Source organism: Mastacembelus armatus, chromosome 21, assembly GCF_900324485.2.
Source record: "Mastacembelus armatus chromosome 21, fMasArm1.2, whole genome shotgun sequence".
In the NCBI taxonomy this organism is placed as follows: domain Eukaryota; kingdom Metazoa; phylum Chordata; class Actinopteri; order Synbranchiformes; family Mastacembelidae; genus Mastacembelus; species Mastacembelus armatus.
Window position 1 is genome coordinate 7,885,242 of NC_046653.1, and position 9,157 is coordinate 7,894,398.

A 9,157-nucleotide genomic window follows, 5' to 3' on the forward strand; every position below is an offset into this window, starting at 1 on the left:
CACTCTCATCTGAATACATAATTACAAACACATACTGTAAGTTTGCTGTATCTGCCCTGTGGTCCCCCTCTTCGCCTGTTTGGGTTATTAGGGAGTTAAGGCGGACTTGTGTCACCAACATAGCGACTGCTGTAAATTATACAGATACTCACATATAAATAAAAAATGAATAACAAAAAATTATGGAAAAAAATATCAAATTAATGAAGTTTATCTTAAAATTACAGAGAAAAACTTTAGATTTTTACTAAGGACATAAACCTTTATATAATGTGTCACATATTGAATTATGGTTTAAATGTAAAATTACACATGAATGTGAAATAAATCAGATTTACTTTAAAATAAGAAAAACTTTAGATGTTTAGTATGGATATAAACCCTTATATAATGTGCAGCATATTTAATTTCTGTTAATCAGCTTAATTTTACATACATTTTTCTGTAATTTAAGAAAATGGAAAAATATTATGTAAAATAAATATAGTAAATTTATTGTTAAAAAACAAGAAATAAACTTTTTTTGTCATTATTGAATTAATACCTAAAAGAAAATGTTGGTTGTTAATAATATAAGGTAAATTTACAATTTTGTACACCATTTCAAAAAAACAGAAAACTGCTCTAAAGATTTTCACTCATTTACCGTAAAATTAGGATTTCTTTTTACAGTGCAGAGCATACACAGGTGAAACTAATCAAGTAAATGAACATAAAACTACCTGAGACTAATAACAGGTGAGACAGGAAATAGAACCAAAATAAAAGCCCCAACATAGGAAGTCCAGAACATGGATCATGACAAAAAGTGCCAAATTAGTGAAAGTTTATTAAATTAATCAAATTGTGGCTCAGATTTACTACTTATAATAATGCAATATTGTTGACCACTAGCAGGACAAGGTGTAATTGCACAGAGAAAAGACACACACAGAGAAATTTCCAAAAGTTAGACCTATAATTTCTGGGAAAAAATGGGTATGATAACAAATCTTATACAAAGCTACACACCAGTCTAGACAGTTGTCACACTTAAAAAAAGACTGGGATTGTTGATGTGAAAATAACTGTGCGGACAATCCTGTATTTTATGATAATTATAGCTGATATTGCCATCTTTTCACAAACATTATTCAGGAGGTTGTAAAGTAATAACTCCTTTATGCACCATTCCACGAAGTGTCTTTACCTTTACCTTAACTCAGTTAAATAAGTGGACATACCTGGTGAGGTCTTCATAATGAAACCTTCACTTTGCCTCAGCAAAATCCATAATTATAATATCCTTAGATTTACTTAGATATTTTTGATTAGGATTTTCTGTTTTAAACATAAAATATATTACTTAAAAAGCCCTGATGTGTGTGTTGCCAAGCAACAATTACAGAGTACCACATTACAGCATGAGCATGTCTGTAGTTGTCCTAGGTTGTTGGGCATGGTGCAATTTCTGCAGGCTTTTGAGTCACACTCTGCTCTCAAACTGTATATTTAAATTGCACTGGAATATTATTTGCTTTTAGCAAAAAAAGCCTTGATGAACAAAAAAAAAACATATATAAGTTGCTTTGGTGTATAAGTCACATTTCTAATTATACTAATTATAGTCTACATTAGCCTGTGAGGAACATAGGTTAGGCATAACAACAAGCAGAACTGCATTACCGAATTCAATCATCTGTTTCGAGTAACGTTAAACAACTCCGCCTACTTAGGGCAGAAGGTGAAATGGTGTGTCCTCCTCCTCTCTCAGGTTGTCTGAATGCTGAAACTCACTCCAGACTTTGTTTCAGCTGCAGACTTTATTACCTGCACTTTGAAGTCTGCAGTATAGCTCTTTCTTTTGGGCGGCATTTTCGCTTGTGTCACACTAGCAGTTATAGTTTAGCCTGAAAATTAGACATTTTTACTTTTTCGGCGGTACAGTATTATCTTTAATTGAGTCAAGAGTGGCATCTAATGCTAATCACTACCTGACAGAATGACTGTAAATTAACACATATAAGTCGCTTCGCTATATAAGTCGAACTCCAAGCCAGAGTAGTAGAAAAAGTGCGACTTATAGTCTGGAAGATAGGGTAACTGTAGGCATATTAATAAGATCATAGTCAAATACATTTTTAAATAGATTTAGGTACTTTTTTTTTTTCCTGAGTGAAATATACAGTAACTCCAGTAATGGAAGATATTAAATTCATGCACTGCTTCAGCCTCTTCTCTCTTGCCACCACACACTGTACATGCATATGTGTGATTGTGTGTGTCTCCGCCTGTGTGTAAGAGCAGGTTAGTGAAAGAAATGGTGAATATGTATCAGCACATAGACTCTGGCTATCTATATATTAACAGTGCCACAGCAATGGAGGCAATTATTTTGGTGTGCAAGAACTTGACTTACCTGCACAGAGCCCTGACCTCAACCCCATCCAATAACTTGGGGATAAACTGGAATACCAACTACAAGTTAGATCCTGTTATGACGGTCTATCACAGATGTTAGAGATGTTGAATAATTGTATAAAACCCAGGTGTCTACATACTTTTGGACATGTAGTGAACCTATCTGGCTGCCTTCAGTGATCTAACCAACTTCAAGATAAAATCTACATGGAACTTTATGTCATTGCTTCTCTGCCTCTGTATCATTGGGGCTTCCCTGCACTAAAATAGCAAAGGAAAAAAAACAAATGTGCTGGTTTTGTGCTGCTATGAAAGTAGGTCCCATAAACATATCTAACACATACATATACACAGACATAACTGCCAGGCCAAGCAATCCTAATCCTTTTTTACACACAGGTTTCCCTATTACTATCTGTGTCTTTACACACGTTTAAGCTATACTCACCTCCCAAAAGGATGCACACAAAACCCACAGAATGACTTTCATACACCACGGTATTGCAACCTTAGCAAGTCAAATGGACCATACAAGGGCATAGCATGCCTATCTGCCTCCCTATAGTCTATTACACACTCATGCTGGTGCTGGAACTCCAATGCAATGAAACCCAGACTGATGCCAAAGTAGCTCTACTGAAATAAAACAATATTTTCCTTTTCTTTCATTGTGTTTTTCTATCACAACTTTTGCAAAACACGATACACAGTTCTTTGCAGAATGGATAGATGGTCAGCAGAAAGACTGAAGACTGTATGTTTGATTAATAGTTGAGGTTCTACAGTGAGGGAGGCTGGGCACAGAAAATGATGCATACTAAGTTCACGTCACTGTAGCTGCCACTATCTGGGCTTAACAAAATAAGACCAAGTAAACTAATTTCCACTGTGCTACTTTTTAACAGTAGTATAAAATATTCATAAAGTGTTCAGTGTCTGCTGAACTCCAGAATATAAATGTGAGATTAGTTCATAGCACAGCTCCTATGCTCTACGGTTAAAATGACACATGGAGGCCTGCTACACCAATTTTGTCCTGTTCTGCATTATTTCAATATTTTATTCTAACGACAGCTGACAAACTCATGGGCTACGATTATGGAGAGGAGAGTGGTAAAAAAGCATTAAACTGATGGATATCCCTGGTTGTAGGCAGTGTTTAGTCTTTGAAAGGTGGACTTGCTTAAATTAGATCATGTCCAGCAACTATACCATACAATGTTATCTCCTTTATTGTATTTCTGTGAATGGGCTCCTGAAAATTTCAGTGTGATCTTACAATAGGTTAATGTACTTACCCAAACAGCAAGTTGACTAGCAGAGGTGTTCATGTTGCATTCACGCCATGATTACTGGCTACATCAGATGCACGTGGCAGAAAATAAATAACTATTGAAAAAATCATGACAGGAAGGATGAATGGATGAAGACAGGAAGTATAGAAACATCAGGGGAAGTTGTGAATTAGTGCTTCAGTTTGAAGCTATCTATTCAAGAGTGCCATCTAGTGCTGACAGGCAGAAACATTGAATAAGGACCCATATTCATTAAACTTATTTGGGCAAACTAGGGAATCCACAGCCCCATTTTGTGTCTCTGAATAGCAATTGAAGAGACACTGATGGAAATGTACTTTGTAATATAAAGTAATTCTGAAAAATTTCTTTGCTGTTTTTCTCACGGTGTTGTTCCATTAGCTGAAATGTGCTCTAAAAGAACCTCCTCTCTCTGCATCCATCACTGATCATTATGGCATCTTAGTGTAATTGCCCTCCCCCTGTCATGTGTGCACACTCACCAGTCCTGAATGCCAGCAGTAATATCTCTGGTCGAGAGTGAGAGAGAGAGAGAGAGAGAGATGCATACCTAGCTCATTTCCACCGCCAATCAAATTACCTGATCCAGCCGCAATACATCACTGCCAAACTGTTTATTAAACAAAAAGCCGTGATTAAATTATTAATGACAGAGATTAATTAAGACCACCATGCATCACACATGCACACACACAAAACATGCACGTCCAAAGGCAGAAAAAAACATAAACACATAATTGCATACACCACATGCACACACATGGATGGAAGTCAATATATGCACACAAAGACAAAAATACTGTTGCTCTATCACACACTTTTCAAACACACAAATGCATGCACAGACACACAATAAGTTGTTAGCACCCACTCCAGAGGTGAGGGAGTAGGAAGGGAATATTTTGACTTATAACTCTTGTTTGTGCAGATAAAGAAGGAGTTTCCCAGCTACATGTACAGTAAACTGCATCAACAAGAAGTTAACAAACAACATTAAGGAGTCCTTTGTCAGCAAACTTTTCTTGATGTTACTATGAGGGTTTGTTTATGGTAGGGATTATGATGCTGTAATGGTTTGTTAGGGGTAGCAATCTGTTGCAGCATGCCAAGTGTGCATGTGTGTGCATGTGTGAGTATGGAAAAACAAAAGGGTCATATCCAACTGCTCAAGCAGCTGCACTTGTGTGTGTGTATATATAAGTGTGTGAGGGTGTGTGTGTGTGTGTGTGTGCGTGTGTGTGTGTGTGTGTGTGTGTGTGTATGAAGAGAATGATTTCTTAAAGTACACTCAGATTGTACGTATTAAAATGTCACCTTGTTTTTACATGGCCTGATGTACAAAAAACCTTCACAATAAGAGCACTAAAAAAAGCCACAGACAAGTCCTTACCTGCAAGGTTCACTGCTCAAAAAATGTATATCATGTTTATTGGCAATTATAGCATGTGTGGCTACGATCCTGTGTCAAGTACAAGGTTAAAAAAACATACATTACTAACCCTATACAGTGTTGATTCCAGTTACAACTATATATCCATACTGTAGAGGGGAAAAGTTCTATGACATAACTTCATTTATTCTTTTAGTGCATCTATTTGTTATACTTTTAAACTTTATTCCTTATTAGGGATTCCATATTCTATAGGCACCAACCTGGTTCAGCTGCATTCACCATTTCTAAAAAGCTGTTTATACCATCAGCAGCTACACGTTATGACTTCAAAAAACTTGCTTGACAGTGAAGTGGGACTTGAGTCCCTTTACCGTTGTTCCTATCAACATTTCAAAATAAATGGGCTGCAGTGGACAGTATTAATGGGGAATATCTGCAGAAGAGAAGCACAGTGGAGGATTTCCAGCATGGCTACACTGGCCACACTACACTCATTTTATGATAAGGGAGATCTACGGCTTGAGATTGGTCCCAGAGCAGACCAGTAGACACTAGCCATAAAAAATACACAAGCCATAAAAGAATGGTAATGTGTCTGTGTGTGCGTGTGTGTGTGTGTACAAAAGACAGAGAATAAATTTGCACTGTGTATGTGCATGCATGTACGTAAAAGAACTAGCCTGAAGAGGCCAAAACAATCAACCAGTATCAGCACTTTATGGTGGAGAATGCTATATCACCGTGACAACAAAGGCAGTAAAGGCCTGTATGGCGCTGTAAAACACTGTGTGATTCTGCACTGAGATGATCGTTAGCACAGCTGGTTAATTGCCTGACCACTCCTCTCCTGACACACACACACACAATTACTAGAGAAGAACCCAACACATGTACATAGAAATGTCTGCACACAAAAAGACCCTTACAAACAAACACATACAACCTCTGTACTTATTCACAACTATGCCCCAAAGAAGCCAATAAAAGTGCTTGATGGATGATGGGGGAGGTAGTTCAGTATAATCAGTCAAGGCAGCATTGAGATGCTGCTTGTTGTTCCAAGATAAATTTATCACACTGCAATTAGTTTGCAAGACGTCAACCTCGCTGCCTCTAAATTACTTAATGAATGTAAGCCCACATGAACTGTACCTGCTGTGTTTGTCAATATGACCTCTGTCCCATCAAAATGATCACTATGTTTTGCAGCAATCTTGTCACATGAAAGCCAGGGTTAAAATCTAACCATAAAAATACCGAAGATTTTCTGTGCACCCCCCAGAAAGCATCCTTACTCGTCAATTAACATTCCTCTGCTTGAATTAATATTCTTTATAGAGCAATTAATAATAGTAGCATTGTTATTGCTCAAAGCAGTCATGTGAAAAGTGCAACAAAGCTGCTCTCTTGACATAGTCACAAAATCTATAAAATCAAAACATGCCATAAAAATGAATTCTCCAAAGGTTATGTTGCATTGTCATCTGTTGGTTGATTGTACTGGACTTCACAAGGACTGTACCAATGATGAATTTCTGACTGATAAGCTTAATTTAGCATTTAGTTTGCTATACCTTTTTAGCATATGTGCCCTGTTTGAAATTCATTCCAGCATTAACTCTTGTGGTCCACTACAATTATTGATCCTCACAGTGTTAAGAAGATATTCAACATGGCCTTCTTGAGCATGTAACTGAACCTTAGGCCAACACACATAAGCACAGACACAGATAAGGACTTCCATATGCCTCTCTGGATATGTGTGTGTGTGTGTGTGTGTGTGTGTGTGTGTGTGTGTGTGTGTGTCTGGAGTCTGATAAAATGAAGCCATCTGCAAATAGGAGAATGAGTGTCAGAGTCATAACAGGCATGGTTTTCTCATATGAGAAAGGGAGCTATCCACAGCATAAACAGCACCAGTATCCTGTGACCTATAAATCAGACTCAGTTTTGTGGTAACAGTAGCAGTTGACTGAAAGGTGTGCATAAAAGATTATTGAAACAAAATCACAATATAAACTTGTCTTTCATCCATGAAATTCCCCATTGTGTCTCTCCTCCAATTCATTCAAGAATACATAGACAATTCATCTATAATTACATATGGAGACAGATTCACATTATAATACATAATAATACTGCATTTCCTCTCATGTTTTCTTTTAAATGACAGTTTTGCAGCTCATGTTATTTTTTTAAACAATGTTCAAAAAGGAACAGGCAGCTCTTTTCCTCTGAGTTTTGTTTACATGGTATGTAGACATTGACTGAAACAATGCAGTCCTTCATTTTTCTACTGTACCTTACGTTAGACAATGTATGTGTGTGTGTGTGTGTGTGTGTGTGTGTGTGTGTGTGCGTGTGTGTGTGTGTGTGTGTGTGTGTGCCCTGTGTGCAACAGTGTGTGCACAGTATATGCTAGTGAGTGCCAGCCAGTTTGTGGCCAGTCAGCACTAATACAGGCACTCAACGATAATGAGTAATGAAGGGGTATCAATAACAGCCGTGAGCAACATATCTGACAGGATAGCTTTTGATAATGGCCGCCGTCAGCAGAGACAGATAGACAGACAGAGAAAAAGGAGAGTGAGGCAAAGTGGAGATGGAGCAATAAAGGAAGTGTTGATAGAGATGGATGGATAAAGATTAGAGAAGAGCAATGATAGGAGAGGTGGAGTAACAAACACAGGATGGAGAGTAGCTGCAAAGCACAAGGTATGGATGGATCCACGCTGAGCCATCCACAGTTCATTATCATAGCCATTGATCCCTAGCATGGTGACCAGACTGGAACCCAACCCACACTGGGCAGAGCTGGAAAGGCCCTAAAGCAGGGGTGCCCAATACGTCAATCGCGATCTACCGGTCGATCGCAAAGGTAGTGTGGGTAGATCGCATGGCATTAACAAAGTAGACTTCAGCCCATCATCTGTCCTCACTATGAAATGTGTCACTTGATTGACGTACAGGGCAGCCAGTCTGACATCTGACCTTTTCTGACACATGGGTCACCGCGCATGCGTACAACGGCACCAAGTGTCACAAAACTCTAGCAAGCTAGCGAGATAGTCTCCAATTTATTTCTTTTAAACTTAAGACAGGGTATAAAAATGAGAGGGGGAGCTGGACAAAGTAAGAACTCCACTTATTTATGTGAGTCAGCCTTTTCCCACATGAAGATCATTAAGTCCAAGTACCATTCCACCATGACTGATGATCATTTGGAAGTGTGCTTGAGGCTGGCTATCAGCAGCTACTGTCTGGACTATGCATCCCTGGCTGATTCAGTCATTCAGTGCAAGTCATTCAGTGCAGAGTAAGGTAGTGACAAAAAATGTACAGAGTTGTATTGTGAAATATGGGTTCATGTAGTTATGCAAGCTACGCCAACATATATTGTGCATATAAAGAATTCTCAATATATTCATATATAAATATATGTTTAAAGTTTAAAGTGTGGGCACCCCTGCCCTAAAGAGATCCCAAGAGGGTCAAACCTAGTTCCCTCTTGCTGTAAGACAACCATACTTTTTCACTGTGGCCATCACACTAATCCGGAGTGATCACGAAGATACCAGAGGTAAAGCAACATACTCTGGCAGTGTCATGCTCATCAAAGATCAAAGTAAATAGCACTCCCAGAAACAGCAAAAATGGGCCTCTATGTTCCATCACAACTGGAAAATAAAAAAACTCTCTGATCCATCACTGTATTTCAGTTTGTCTGCTAATCATTTCGGAGCTGTTGGGAACATTTTGCACTGTTTCACAACCAGTAAAGTTAAAGAAATAGTTTTGCTTGCAATGAAGTTATTTGCTTTTTTTTCTGAACATTTTTTTTTCGACTACAGTCATGAAAATAGACTAACACAAGCTAGGACACTTTGTAAAGTTAATAAGCTAGCATAGAAAAAGAAGGGAGCAGACACTGGACAAATCCAATTAATTCTTTTAGGCCACTTGTATCTGCACCCTGCTGACTTCATTTGTGTCCCTTTCTTTTTTCTTACACTGAATACAGCTACTGCAATAGCTTTAATAGACACTG